The following is a 15,020-nucleotide window of genomic DNA, read 5'->3' on the forward strand; positions in this document are numbered from 1 at the left end:
TTGGTTAACATTCATACTGACTGACCTGGGCTCCACAGACCCTGAACTACAAAGTAAAGTGTGTCAAAATCACCAAGGTCCCCATGATTCCGGGTGCTGTGGCGTAGCTGCCCCAGCCCTGCCCCAGGAGCAGCCCCCAAAGGCGACCCCTGCCCCGTGGGCACCCAGGGGTGCCAGGCCAAGTGCACCTGGACTCACTGCAGCTCAGGACTCTTCAAACTCTCTTCTGGGCAGGCTGCTCGGTCCTGTCCCTGGCTTGGGCACTGTTCCTCTGGCATGAGCCTAAGCAGATGAGGATCTGGATTGTCTCTCAGCTGGCTGGGATTTTCTTAATAGGAGAACTCCATCCTGCCTTTTTAACAGGCAGACAGAACTGCGGCAGTGACAGGGTCGCCAACGTGACCCTCCTGCTACTGGTGCTTGCTCTGAGCTGCATTAACATCTCTCCTGTTCCTAGACCAGCTGCTTTGTAAGTTTATTATATAACATTGCTATTTATTCTTGGGTTGAATTCCACTGTAAAAGAGCCACGCTTGAGGAAGTGCCTCGTTATGTTCAGGAAGGTGTAAATGGCCTCAAGTAGCTGCACAAGCTGCAAACTAAAAACCTCTGTGCAGCATCCTGCACAGAGCAGCCCATCCATGGGAATTGTGCAAACCTCTGACAGGAATAAAAAGGTTTTTCCATGCTGTGATTCTGGTAAGAGAAGGCTGGGAGTGATTTTTAATGACCTTTCATTGCCATCATCTCAAAGAGATTCAGCTCTCACTAGTGCACCTTACAGGCCAAAAAATGCATATTTATACAGCCATGGCAGGACGTGCCTGGCCGATGGTTTGGAGCTGCATTTCCAGCTGGAGGGACCCGGCAGAGCCCCAGGAACTCCTCCCAGGCACAGTGCAGAGGCAGCAGTGACACCACCCCTGCGGCCCGGCCCCGCTGGCCCAGGCAGGGTCCCATGCCCACGCCTGGGCTGAAGGACACTGGAAGGCTGCTGAGACCTCCCCAGCACGGCTGGATGTGCTGGAAACTGCCACCAGGCCGGGCTGTGCCAGCACTGGGGAAGGGTTAACTCATGAGTGCTTAAACTCCAGTGTGGAGCTGGTTCTCTGTTCCAAGCTCGTTAACAAGGTACACCTGATGATCTAAAGCACTAGAGAGTCATTTTAATTAACGCTCTGCCAGAGGGGATGTGGTGAAGACACTGATTTCACTCCAATGACTTTCTATTTTGGTGTTTTGCGGAATCAGTGTGCTCGTCCTCGGGCTGATGTGAGCCAATCCAGCCGCTGCTGCACGGGCACAGCCGCTGCTCGGCTCCCTGGGGCAGGTCAGTGCTGAGCTGCTGGCACCTTCCACAAGTCCAAGTCACAACCCCTTGGCCAGGCTGTGTGGGGCTGGCTCTGGTGGCTTGTCCCCCAGCAGGACCCAGCTGTCATCCCAAGCCACCAGCAGGGCACAGGTGGCAGCGGGGCGGCAGCACCACAGCAGCAAGAGACAGCCGTGCAGTCACGGGGCCCCTTCCACACAGGGCCACAGGGCAGGGGGCACCTGGCTGTGCCCACTGTCCCACCCCAGGGATGGCGCCTGCTTGAGCTGGGAAGGAGCCACAGCCAGGGGATCTCCAGGTCTCCCACAGCCTCTGCGGTGATAGAGGAGAGACTTCACACTGCCCCAGAGAGCAGACAGCAGTACCTATAAATGGTATTGTGCTCTTGGTTAGATGGGAGCATGATGTTACTTAATTAATGTTTTAATACCCTAGGCATCTTCTGTGCCGTATAATTCATATCGATTCGGCTGTGAGCATGTTCTGTTAAAAAGACTCTCTTTCCTAAGCAAACTTTCAATTATATTGAATTGTCACAGCAAAAAAGGGTCTTTTCTCAGCATGGGGGAGGGGGTTCTCAGCCAAAGCACTGCCGGCTGGGCTGGGTACGCACCTGCACACACAGAGGCATGCACATGCACACACCTGCACACACATGCACACACGTGCATGTGTGCGGTGCCCACACCCTCCTGTCCCGGTGCTCCCACCCTCCCCGAGCCACTGGGGCCACCCCAGCACAGCTTGTGGCTGCAGCAGTGGGTCAGTGGGGTTAGCCCCTTCCACAGCCGAGGCACAGAGCTGGGCACACTGAGAGAGTGAGGAAAGACAGTGCCAAATCAGAACTGTCAGAAGATTATCATCGGGGCAGAGAGAAGGCAAAGCCTCTTTTCACCCCCAGTCAGGCTGATGTGTGTGGGGAATGCTCAGTGTTTTGGCAGAGCAGTGACAGCTCCTTTTTAAGCAGCAATTCGGTGTTCATTGTGTGACATCGTGTCCCTCCTGCTCCAGCAGCACCATGATCAGCGCACTCAGCCGGGAAGAGGGACACGGGACATGACCAGCCCTGCCATGTGTCCCCCGGCCTTGCCACGCCCCAGTGAGCTGGAAGGGGCTCCCCTGTGTGCCCAGGGTCAGGGAGTGCCGGGGGAACAAACACAGGACTGAGACCGTGGATTGCCTTGTGCCATTCTTGCCAGGCTCCGTGAGGCTGGGACTTGGCTCTGGGCAGGCAGACAGCTTCTGGGAGAACACCTGCAAAGGTCCGCACGCCAGGGCAGGTTCACTGCGGCACAGAAAGGTCGCTGGCACACACGAGCGGGTTCCCCTGACCACTTCAGGGCCTTCCTGCTGGGACAGCACAAGGCAAAGCAGCTCTCCGTGCTCTGCTCGCAGGGTGTTGCTCCCAGGAGCTCCCCATCTCAGAGAGGTGAGGGCAAGACAGAAACCTGTGCCCTGCTGGTGGCTCTCTCTCTCTCTCCCTGGTGCACACTCTCCTGCCAGCACGCTCCAAAGCCAGGTTCTGGCTCGGACCCTGGCAGTCACCCTCTCGCGCTCTGGGGCTGTGGGGAGGCTGTGGAGCGGAGCGAGTGGAGGGAAAACAGCTCTGGCACTTCTCCTTAGCGCTGCCTCAGCCCCTCCAGGCCGGGCTCGGCACTGAGCGCTCCCCCAGCGCCAGGCACCTGTGCAGCGGGGGAGCAGCGCAGGGCGGTGATGGCAAAATGTTTAGATACTTGTTTGCTCCCAGCAACAGAAGAGCACCTGGGCATTCTGGAAGGATAAAAGGAGCAGAGCCATGGTGTGTCAGCTCAGCCCTGTGTGTTATGGCAGCATGGAGCTGCCAGCTCTATCACCGGTCCCTGCCACGAGGCTGAGGGCCATCCCTTAACCCCAGCCCGGCTGAGCCTGTCATCCCCACAACGCGGGGAAAAGAAGGCTGCTCCCCTACTGTCCTCTACCAGGGAGGCCTTATCAAGGATTTCTGTCCTTTTTTTTTAATTTTTTTTTAATAATGAGGCAAAGATAAAAATTCTGTATTTTCATTACTACCCATTTTCACAGCCCGCTGAACAAAAACACAAAGCGCTTCTCCTGCTGCCCCTTGCTCCCCAGCCCTGCCTCTTTCTCCCATGGAGTTCAATTAAAGAAAGGCGAAAATTGAAGCTGTTTTACGCAAGGCGATTGCAACATGCATATTTGATTTTTATGATGGATCTAAATTGCTGAATAAGGCCGTGGAACAAAGGGAGACTGCGGCTTCCTGCCCATCACAGCCAGGCAGCCACTGCAGAACAAAAGCGCCAGCCATTAGGAGCTCAGCAGGGAGATACATTATATAAATGACTTTGTTTCTCTGCCCCTTCCCCCCCCATGGGGGCTCGGACGGGGCTGGGGGCTGCTGATTCCACATCCCGGTGAGAGCAGGCTGCGGGCGTGGGGCCTCGCTGGAGGCACAGGAGCGATGCGGTGAGCTGAGCACACACCTGGGCTGGGACACAGCCTGACCCGTGGCTCCTGCCGTGGCATCAGCCCCTGCTGGCCCTGGTGTGGCAGCAGTGCCCCTCAGGCATTTGGTGACACCCTTTAACAGCACCTTTGCGGCGCAGGCTGCAGGGCCACTGGCAAGCGGCGCCCAGGAGCTGGGGCAGCAGCAGCACCGTGCGAGAGCCGCCGGGAAGGGCCGCTCTGGACTGCCTCGATGGCCCCGCTGATGTCCTTGCAGTGTGGAGCAGCCCCCGCTGGCCACCGAGCCCGGCGTGCTGGGCACCGGGGCTGCACCCATGGGGAGCTGCGGCTCTGCTCCCCGCTCACAGCACTCACTCTTTTTCTGCAGGGAAAGCTGCTTGCTAGGGATGCTTCAGGCAGAAGATCTGCAATTCCTCAGTCTAAAGCAGGTGTTTGACAAGGGCAGAGTCTGGTTAGGATCAGACTGTGCTGGCAGAGGGTTTCCCCTGCCTCCGTGAAGCTGCTGCAGGGGCAAGCTGGGCTGTGCTGCACAGACAGTGTTTGTGGACAGACAGGTGGACACTGGCCTAGCCTGGCACGCTCCGGCTGGCAGGAACAGCCCCCGGCGTGCCTGAGTGATGAGTATTGCCAAGATGTGTCCTGGCACAGACCCAGCTGCCCACGGGAGTGCAGTGCCACGGGAGCAGGGCGGGCTCCTGGCTCCTCCTGCCTGTCCCTCCGCGGCCCGGGGTGCCCTGGCAGGAGCCCAGCCCGGACCGCGGCCAGGAGCACGCACTCCAGCCACGGACACGGGGGACACGGCAGATGCCCCCCGGGTCCTGGGAGCACCGTGGAGCAGGGCCCGTCGTGCTGGTGTCCAGGAGGGCTCTGGGACAGCACTGTGCCCCTGCAGGGGACGGGCTTGGGGTCGGCTGCTGCTGGCCCTCATCCAGCTGAGCGAGCTGCCCTCGCCGTGCTGGGGGTGCCGCGGCTGCTCGAGCTCAACCTCTGCTGCTGCAGATGTGACAAACGGCTGGAGAAAAACAACCAGCCAGGCTGAACAACGCTTTCCTTCCCTAATGCATCCCCCAGGTCCTCTGCCCAGCATCTCCCCCTCTGCGCTGCACCGTGGAATTGCATCCTTCAGAAGCAGCGTCCTGACGGATCTCACCCACACCTTCCCTGCGCTTTGGAGAGCAGGAAGGAACGTGACATTTGCCACCATGCCCCTGGCGATGGCCGTGCCAGGCAGCCTGTGCTCTGGGGGGCAGGAGGCTTTGAGAGACCACCCCGTGCCTGACCACACAGCCCTGTTCCCACCCACCACAGCCCCCAGAGCCCACCACAGACCCATGTCCAGCCACCACAGTACCCTTCACCAACAGCTGCTACCAGTGAAAAAGTTGGAGGGGACTGTGCCAAGATTTTGCTCGAGAGCCTTGGCAAGACCCACAGCAAGAGAACAGGGGAAGGGAACCTGGGGAAGATGTCCCAGGTGGAATCCTGGGCTGGCTTGGGAGGAGCTGGAAACCAGACAGGTGCAGCTGCAGGAAAAGACTGGGAAAAGATGGGAGCGGCCCAAGAGCTGACAAGGATGTGTTCAGCTCTTTAAAGTTTGATTTCCATGACCTTTCTGCTGCTGGTTACCGCTCCCCTGGTGCCACTCCCAGCACTGACTGGGGCAGGTTGTGTTTTCCCTGCTAGGGAGCTAAACTGAGATGCTGTGTGTAAGAAATGGGAAGTGACAAGATATGACCGAAGCATTGGAAATCAATCCAAACTAAATGTGCTTCTTAACTATAAGTGAACAGTTGAAAACAATCCTCTATTATAGCCATGGAGATAAATACTCTGTTTTTATTAGGAAAAAATTGCTTTGGACTGAATAAAGTCGTTTGATTAACAAGTCAAAGCAGATGGTTTATTGATGTTTCAAAAAGGAGTTTACAAGGTCTAGTGAAAAAAGAGCCCCAGCTCTGAATTAACAAATTACCCGGGTATGTGGGACATTGACAGTTCACTGCTAATAGATTTATGGGCTGCTGCTGGGTGTTTTGTCCCCATTTGGTTTATTATGATAAAATATTGGGGCAGGGGTAACCTATAGCCTCCCTGCAATATACTGTATCGACCCCTGACCCTGGGAGCCTGACAGCAAACCTATATATTAGATTCTTAATTTGTCTTAATCTAACAGGATCGGTCTCTCTGCAGTAATTATTTTCCAAAGGCAATGGTGTGGGTGTGTATGGGTACTGCAGGTGAAGGTGGATCACTCTATCAATTTCACTGGACATACGGTTCAACTGCTGAGGACTGGAGAGACCACAGCAGGAATGAGGTAGGAGCACAAGTATCCCATGACCAGGACATGACCTTGAGAAAAAACAAAATTCCCTGTTGCTGTAAAATTACCCCCATAAACCAATTAACAGGGAGGCCCTGGCAACACCTGGATATATGCAATGATCATGGCTGGCAGTGTGGGGACTTGAAGAAATGGGGCCACAGAGCTGAGCCTTTTTATATAAACTTGGGAACTTACAGTAATGGCCCAAAGCCCTGCCCACGGACACAGCTTCCCACAGGGTGCCATGTCCTGGAGGTGGGCAGAGGGACTGTGAGTAATGCAGGCAGCTGTGGATCCACAGCAGCTGAGATTCTGCATCTGATAATTGAGGATTCAAATGCAGTAACTGCCCGCTCCTGTGTCAGAGCAGCAGTATCAGCCAGCAGCCAGGGCATGGGCACTGTCCCTGTCCCAGTGGGGCTGGCCGTGGTTACAGGTCAGTCTCAGCTCTCAGTGGAGCCGGGCAGGCTGAGGAGCTGGCACTGCTCGTTCCTGCTCCCAGGGAACGCCTGGCTGATCTCAGGCCATCCCTGAGGACACGTGCAGGTTGCCAGCAGCCCCAGCCCCGAGTGACACAGCGCTGATGGCGTGCCAGGTCCCTCACGGTGCCAGCACAGCCGTCACACCGCCAGGGCCCGAGCAGCGGCTGCTCAGCCCTGCCAGGCACAGCAGTGATGAATGGGGACAAATGTGTCTTCTATTGCTCACAAGCACACAGGCGTTTTCTTTCTCTTTTATAAGGGCTGTTGGACCACTGGAAATGGGAACTCTATGATTTGTTCTGCAGCCATTTCCTTTTCTCTTCTGTAATAGGATCTGCAGGAATCATTTAAACAGCTGAAGGCAATTTAGTGTCTTCTTTACCTTTCTCCCCCCACTTCCTATGTGTTCACCCGGAACCCTCCTGATGAACTAATCCTACTGTAAAATATTATTTACAGGCATTATTCCTCTAATTAATTGTCTGCAGCCTTATTTACCAGGTTCTGGATTAACTCTGAGACCAGTGACTATCCAGAGCTGCTGTTTGCTCCAGCACTTTCTTTTGCTCTGTTTATCTTTTCTTTGTAGAAGAGTGGCTCCATTATATACAAACTGTCCTGAGGCTTAGCAGATATTCCAGGGAATCACAGGACTGTATCTCATCTTTTCCAGTAATTAGTTACTCTCTCACATCTCAGAGGAATCACAGCAAACCTTCTTCCACATGCCTTTGCTCCCCATGAAGCAGAAGGAAATTGAAAGGATCACATTAATATTTTAATAGTTGACATTACAATTTTAATCTCACCCCAAATGCAGGAGCACTGGAGGGGGAACCATCTCGCTCTCTACAACTACCTGATAGGAGGTTGGAGGCAGGTGAGGTCAGTCTCTTTCTGCCGGTAACAAGTGATAGGATGAGAGGAAATGGCCTCAAGTGTAGCCAGGAGATGTTTGGTTGGATATTAGGGAAAATTTTTCATGGAAAACGCTGGCACAGGTGCTGCCCAGGGAAGCTGTAAAATCACCTTACTTGGAAGTTTTCAAAAACTGTGGATGTGGCACCTGGGACATGATTTAGGGGTGAACAAAGTGGTGGTGCTTTGCTGAAGGTTGGACTTTGTGACCTTACAGGTCTTTTCCAACCCTAACAATTCTTGCTCAAACCTTAACAATTGTGATTCTAAGCTTTCACTGATTCACAGCTGTCAGCTACAAGCAGGCTCCACCCGTAACCTCTTAAGGGGCTGCTCAGCCCCAGCACATCTGGGGCAGTGGGGGTCCCTGGAGTGCCCACAAGCCTAGCTCCAGTGATAACCTCCTCAGTATTCCCAGGAGCTGGCATCCCCTGTGCCTGCTGTGCCTGGCTGCTGGGCTCTGGCCGCTCAGGAGCAGGGGCTGCTCGAGCTGCTGGAGGAGGGATCGGGCGTAAGGAGGGCTCCCAGCCCCTGCCTGGGGTCCAGCCCGGGGGAGGGCAGGCTTGGTGCGCCCTCCCGGCCTGCCAGCAGCACCTCTGCCCTGCTGGAGGTCAGAGCAGCTGCTCCCCACAGCGGCAGGACTGCTGTCCCTGCTGAGGGGACACGGTGGCAGTGAGCCATGCCCCTCCCGGTCCAGGGCCAGCACTGGTGTCACTGGTGGCCGTGAGCACATGGGTTTGTGCTGCTGGCAGCTGACTGTGCCACCGCAGGGCTCTTCCAGAGGAGTCCCCACTGACAACTTGTTGGATGACTCTCTCCAGGAAAGACAGTTTTTATGCGTTGTGCTGGCATCCTGCCACCTCTCCCTGGTTGGGGTATATTTTATAACACTGCCAAGACAGAGGGTCTAGGAGGATGGGATGGGAATGCTTCCCTCAATTCACTAACGGGAGCAAATCACTTAGAGGAAGCAATTTCAGTTTCACGCCCTGGCTCGATTCCAGACTAGGATGGGTCTTTTAGTCTATTAGTCACAATAAACTAAACTCAAAGTTGGCCTCTAAAAGATCCCTGACAGCCCTGGAGGACAGCAGGGTTCGACACCAGCCCAGTAGAACAGGGCATGCCCGTGTGCCTTCCTGCAGACCAGAGGAATCCACGTGCCCTTCAAAGAGACAGAAAGGGATCTTCAATGGTGGAGGCATCAGCTACACTTACCAGCAGCCAACTGTAAGGTCAGTAAAAAATCCCCATTTCACATACCCATGAGTGGCAAATCAAAGCCAAATTACATAAAAGCACAAATTGGTCTGGATTACTGCTGCTCCTAATTTCAAATTTTTGACCTGTGTGCATTTCAGCTGAAGGACTACTGAGAAAAGCATTTAAAATGTATTCTAAAATAGGAAAATTTCTGGTTTGAAAATTATTACAAAGTTATGAGTGATAACTTTGAGTGATGGAGAAAGAGCTGAAGTGAAAATTTGGAAGAAATATGGTTGTAATATGCCTAGCAGTGACACTCACCAGGGTCTGACCTCCAAAAAACTCTTACTTTCGTTATTGTTTCCCTGGATTTCCCAAATTTAAATGGTATCTTGTTTTGGAAAAAGAATCTGGAACTTGACTTCCATTCCCAACACCATCCCACAGTTACCCCATTCATACCATCTGGTATTTGATCAATATACATGGCTGCAGGAGTATTTTACATTTGAGCTCTGTTACATTTTTCATGTGATGGTCCATTGCACCTGGGGCTTGGCCTTATGCTGAGCTAGACAAAAACAAATTAGAAGTTTCTTCTGTAGAGTGCACTGCCTTGTTATTTCTGTAGCATCTCATATGCCTGAGGCGAGCAGGATTAGTGGAGGATTACTGTGCATGCGCGCATAGCTTAGAAAGCTGCTTTGATTACAAAGCCCAAAAAAAGGATATTAAATTTTTATTACAAAAATATTTGGTTTACTTCATTCCTCTTCTAACAGCAGCCAAAATTCCAAGCATTCTCTCGCTCTGTGGTCACACTCCAGTTCCAAGCAGGGGGAGGAAGCAAATTTCTGGTGTTGTTTCCCTCTCAGAGATGACAGCCTGGAGCTTTGCCTCACTCTGTTTCACAGGTCAGCCTGCTGAGAGCAGGGCGTGGAGGAGCCGAGCTCAGCCACCCTGCCAAGGGGGCACGAGGGGCAGGTACAGCCGAGCTCAGCCACCCTGCCAAGGGGGCACGAGGGGCAGGACCAGCCGAGCTCAGCCACCCTGCCAAGGGGGCACGAGGGGCAGGTACAGCCGAGCTCGGCCACCCTGCCAGGGGCACGAGGGGCAGGCCCGAGCCCTGCCAAGGGGCACGAGGGCAGTACCGAGCTCGGCCACCCTGCCAAGGGGCACGAGGGCAGGTACAGCCGAGCTCGGCCACCCTGCCAAGGGGCACGAGGGCAGGACCAGCCGAGCTCAGCCACCCTGCCAAGGGGCACGAGGGGCAGGTACAGCCGAGCTCAGCCACCCTGCCAAGGGGGCACGAGGGGCAGGACCAGCCGAGCTCAGCCACCCTGCCAAGGGGGCACGAGGGGCAGGACCAGCCGAGCTCGGCCACCCTGCCAAGGGGGCACGAGGGGCAGGACCAGCCGAGCTCGGCCACCCTGCCAAGGGGGCACGAGGGGCAGGACCAGCCGAGCTCAGCCACCCTGCCAAGGGGGCACGAGGGGCAGGAACTGGAGGAGCTGAGCTCAGCCATCCTGCCATCCCTTGTTGTTATTTACATCTCCAGGGTTTCACTGAGCTCCATTTCCTTCCTGCTTTTCCACCAAGCATTGGAACAGCCGGGCAGTTCCTTGCTCCTATGATTTGTCATTTGTCTGTGCATTTTTTCCTTTTGTTGCCTATAGCAATTTGGTTTCTATATGGTCTCAAGAACAAATGTCTGAGTCATGTAAAGCTTGGCTTATACACCACCTGTGCTAACGGCACCATTTTTACCCACACATCCATTTCCCAGACTGGCAGCTTCCCTCACAGGGAACAGCAAACCAGCTCCAGCATCTCCTGGGTTTGGAGACTTCCCCTATCTCGGAATCAGATCTGTATGTGCCTCGGAGGCAGCAGCAACCCTTTCATCGGCTTATAACACACATAAATCAGGATCTAGTTCCAAAGGCCGGCCGGGACAGCCCTGCCAGAGCGCAGCGGGACAGCCGTGGGGCCGGCGGGACATGTGCGGCCCACCGGGGCCTGCGGGGCCTGCGGGCCCGACCGTCCCCATGGCAACGTCCCTCCCCGGCGCCGCCGAGCGCCCCGCCCCTTCCCCAATGTCCAATCGCCGTCAACCGGGGGCGGGAGCCCAGGCTTCTATTGGAGAGTTCTTACATTAATCAACGCCTGCGGAACCCGCGGGCTCATGAGGCCTTCCGCCTGCACAGGGGGCACCGCCCCCGCCCTTGCAGAGCGTTGATTGGTCGCTGGGGGGCGGGGCTTACCCTCACCCGCCTTGGGGTTGGGCGAGAGCCCCGTCACTCATGGGCGGGGCTGGAGGCGGGGCAGGCGGGCCGTTCGAACGGCGCTGGCGCTGCTGGCGGGCTCGGGCCGGCCTGCGGGCGCTGTGAGCTCGCCGTGCCCCCGGGCAGCCTCACACAGCCCGGCCGAGGAGCTCCCGCCCGGCCTTCTCCCTCTGCCGAGCGGCCGGGGGGCAGACAAGGCTCCCTTCCCGGCCGCCCTCTCCCAGCCGGGACCTCCGCTGCCGTGCCGGGACAGACAATGGACGAGACGGGTCCCGGAGAAACGTGGCCGCCGCCAAGCTGCGGAGCAGGTTAGTGCTTGGGAGCTGCCTGCGCTCTGCAGGGACGCGGGGCGGGCTGAGAGGCAGAGCCCCGCTGGGCACGGGCGCGGCGGTCACTCCTTGTAACTCCTGGGGGCAAAACTTCCTCCAGGCAGGTTCCCAAAGACTGCAAAGTCATTGAGAAACATCGTCTGGGCGGATTCCTTGCTGAAAAGTGGGATCAAATGCATCTCCGTAGTTCCTGACAAACTACGCCAAACCTGTTATTAAAAGCCTGCAGGGGCGGAGATTTAAAGTGAAACAGTGAGCTGGTAGGTGCTGAAGTGCTCAGTGAGCTGGGTTCCTGATTGTGTTGGTGCTGTTTGACCTCCTTAATTTAAAACCTTAGTTTATTTCCACATCACTGATGAGATAAAGAAATAGAAAGTTGCTTTTATTGAATCAAGATGTATGGGGGGAAAAAAGGAGAGGAACAGCTCTTCTATGCTGCCACAATGTTTATTGCACAAAATGTAGTGTAGATCAACAAGAAATTAGTTGCTATTGCAAAATGCAGGGGGCTTAGTTGATATACTTTAGATAGCCTAGAAAATCACCTGTTTGTTTAAAAAAATCCCAAACCTTTGCTTGAATGTTTATTTGCTCTCTTGACTGCAATAACCATGAAGGAGCAACTCTGCGGTCTCCTGGCATGTGATAGGGAGAAACCATTCCCTGATAACTATGAAATTCTGACTGGGACCAGGTTTTGGTCTGGGTTATTAGTTGGATCATGTGGCACAGCCCTGCTTTTTGGAGGGTGACCATAGGTTTAACAATGAATGCTGGGGAGATGTAAGCACCATTGGCTTTGTGGTGTTCTGACTGAGGCAATGACATCTGGAGCATAAATTGTCCTGTTTGAGTTGAATTTGTGTATGCTTATAATAATTGTCTTAAAGAAAAAATTAACTTTGATTTTTAAATTTTAGATGGGACTGAGAAAACTTACAGCAACATCTCATAACTGGAAGTCAGAAGCACAGAGCTGCTTCTGAGCATGTAAGAGACGAGCAGCCCCTCAAACTTTTCTTATCTAAAGTTAATTTCACTCCAGATTTTGGTTTTGAGAACCTCCGTTTTTTTCTGTCTTCTTTTTCTAGTCAGTTTTCCTGTCTTTGATTTATAGTTTTATCTTGTGCTTTATTGGGAATTGGTTTTTTCATTTGTTTATGCTGATGGCTTCACGCTTCCAGAAGCAGCTGAGATCTTGCTATTATCCAGAAGTATTTTGAAGAGTGAAATACAGCTCTTTTGCTGCTGCCATTGCTCACTTAACAGTGATGATTAAATCCCCTAAATATTCTCTTTCCCTTGACAGGAAAAGCCTTGAATGTGGGTTGATGGAAATCATTCCCTTTCTGTTGATATTTGTAACTAAAATCAGGCTGTAAAGTGCTGGATGCATATAGAAAACCCATGCTGGTCTTCCATTCAAGCAGAGCAAATGCAATCACCAGTGCTCTCGCCCTTTGAAGGGTTGGAGCACTTAAAAAGAACTAGATAATTTGTAGATGGATTCTGCCCCAGACTCCAGTGTTAGGAAAGGGCAGGTGGCACTTCATCCCATTTCTGAAAATCAAACCCATTTTGTTCAAGTCAACCCCCTCCAGTTCCTCAGTCAGCACTGACTTAGGGTAAATGTGATCACTGGTGAAGAAAAGAGCCAGAATAGACCCTGGTGATAAAATCCCACTTTGGAGAGCCAGAATACTTGTGTTTATGAGAGGCATTTTTTGGAGAAAATATGTGGGGAAAAAAGCTCTAGTGAAAGTAGTGAGAAGTTTGGCTTAATGTTTTGAGGTCACTTCACTTGTGGGTATTTGGGTGCAGCAGAGAATGGAAGAAAATCTGCCTTATGAAAGGCATGAACCCAGTGGCTATCTTTTGGCCAGTGTTGCTGATTTTCCAGTAAGCTCTGTGAGGCACAGAGGTGTAGAACCCTAATGGTTTGTTGTATGCCATTAAAAGGTATTGTACACTCATAAAAGAATGACATTTTGATCAATGCTGTTAAAAGAATTACTGTCTTGACACAGAAAAGCTTTCCTGCTGCAAGTTTAAAAATATGCCTTTAAAAGCTTTTTATTGAATACCTTTGCATCCCTCAGAAATGTGCTATTTTGGCACAGGGCTGCTCTGAAGTAACTCCACATTGTAACCTGAACGCGAGACCTCGTGTTTACCATCAGCAGGGTGCGAGGTGAGGCAGGTGTGTTCACTTACCTACTGTCATGGGGACAAAGGAAAAGCACCTGCTTGTATGCAGCTAAAAATACAACCCCTCCTTTTTAGAGTCCCAAATCACTTGAAAGCTATTTGTTTGTTTTGACATTGATTCCTCTCTGTCCCTCCAGCTTTCTTTTGCATGTCCCTTTGGAGTTTGAAGCTACGCATTGATGTTGGAAGGAGGCAGGTGGCAGGTAGGGGAACCACAAATCTCTCCACTGCAGCTGGGTCCTGGCTCATGGGCACGTGGGCTCTGCTGGGAGAAACTGGGCTTGGAGGTGTCTAAGGTGGTCCTGTGGTGTAACACTTCTTGTGGCAGAGGTCTCTCCTTAGTGTGGTTAACAGATCTTGTGTCAGAGCTCTTGATTAATCACAGCTGCTGGAGGAGTGTTGTACCTGACTTGATGGTGGCCAGAACCACAGCTGCACTGTTCAACACAGATGACAGGTGCTGTCAGGTGGGAACTTGGGAACCCCAGGCAGGGAACTGGGAGGTAGGGCTGTAATTCCTCAGCTCTTGTGTCCTCCTGCACTTCGTGTTACGTTTCTTGAGCTTTTGTGTTTCAGGCTTTCAGCTGTTCAGCTGCATGTGATGTTCCAAATACCATTTTATGTAAAGGTGGAGGGATAAATTGAAAGAGCCGAGAATGGTGACATGAGTTTTGATGTAAAGACATCCAGAATAAATTGTTCTCTAGGCTTTTTCTTCCTCTCCTTTCTATATATTCATGACCAGACCAAAGCAGCAGATGCTCTGGGTGCAGTTGGTATGGGCCATGCCCTGTCATGGGACTGTCACCTGCTGGGGGGTTGCAGAATGCTTGCTAAGAGATTTTGTAACGGGGGAGTGAGGTCACAGCATTACCTGGCGCTTCTATACCTCAGCTGAAAAAAGCTGTGACATGCAGCAGTGGGATTTAATTGCTGAAGAAAGAGAGATGTTTCATTTCACTGTGTGTGAGTAGCTCCCTTTAAGGTCATAAATATTAATGCTCTGCATATTCTGCAAAGACAAGGTATGAAAGGAAGAAGCCAGAGAGCTTGAATGCTTGTATTTGGCACATGAGGATGTTGCTCAGAGAGCTGTGAGTAGAACTGGCATCTGTCTCACTTGCTTCCTAACTGTCTCTCAGATACCTGAGTTTTGTCCATTTTGACCTTCAAGGAAGGCATGAGATGCCCGAATACTTCTTTACTTCTGTTTCAATCAAACTTTTGGCAGCTTTCTAGGGGAGTGGTTGGTTTGGGTTTTTTTAATTGTGTGAGTTTCTGTCACCAGCTGCTATCAACTGTTTTCTGAGGCCTCACTTGAGTAGTTTTAGCTTTGGAGGAAATATGAAAGCAAAATTATCTCCACTGTCCTATTTACCCACAGCATTTCCCTTGAAGCTCCCTACAAATGCTTTTCTACAGTGACCTTTCAGAGTACCTGCTTTCAAGAGAGGCTGCCAGCCTGGA

This window comes from Serinus canaria, chromosome 11 (genome assembly GCF_022539315.1).
Source record: "Serinus canaria isolate serCan28SL12 chromosome 11, serCan2020, whole genome shotgun sequence".
Classification (NCBI taxonomy): Eukaryota; Metazoa; Chordata; class Aves; order Passeriformes; family Fringillidae; genus Serinus; species Serinus canaria.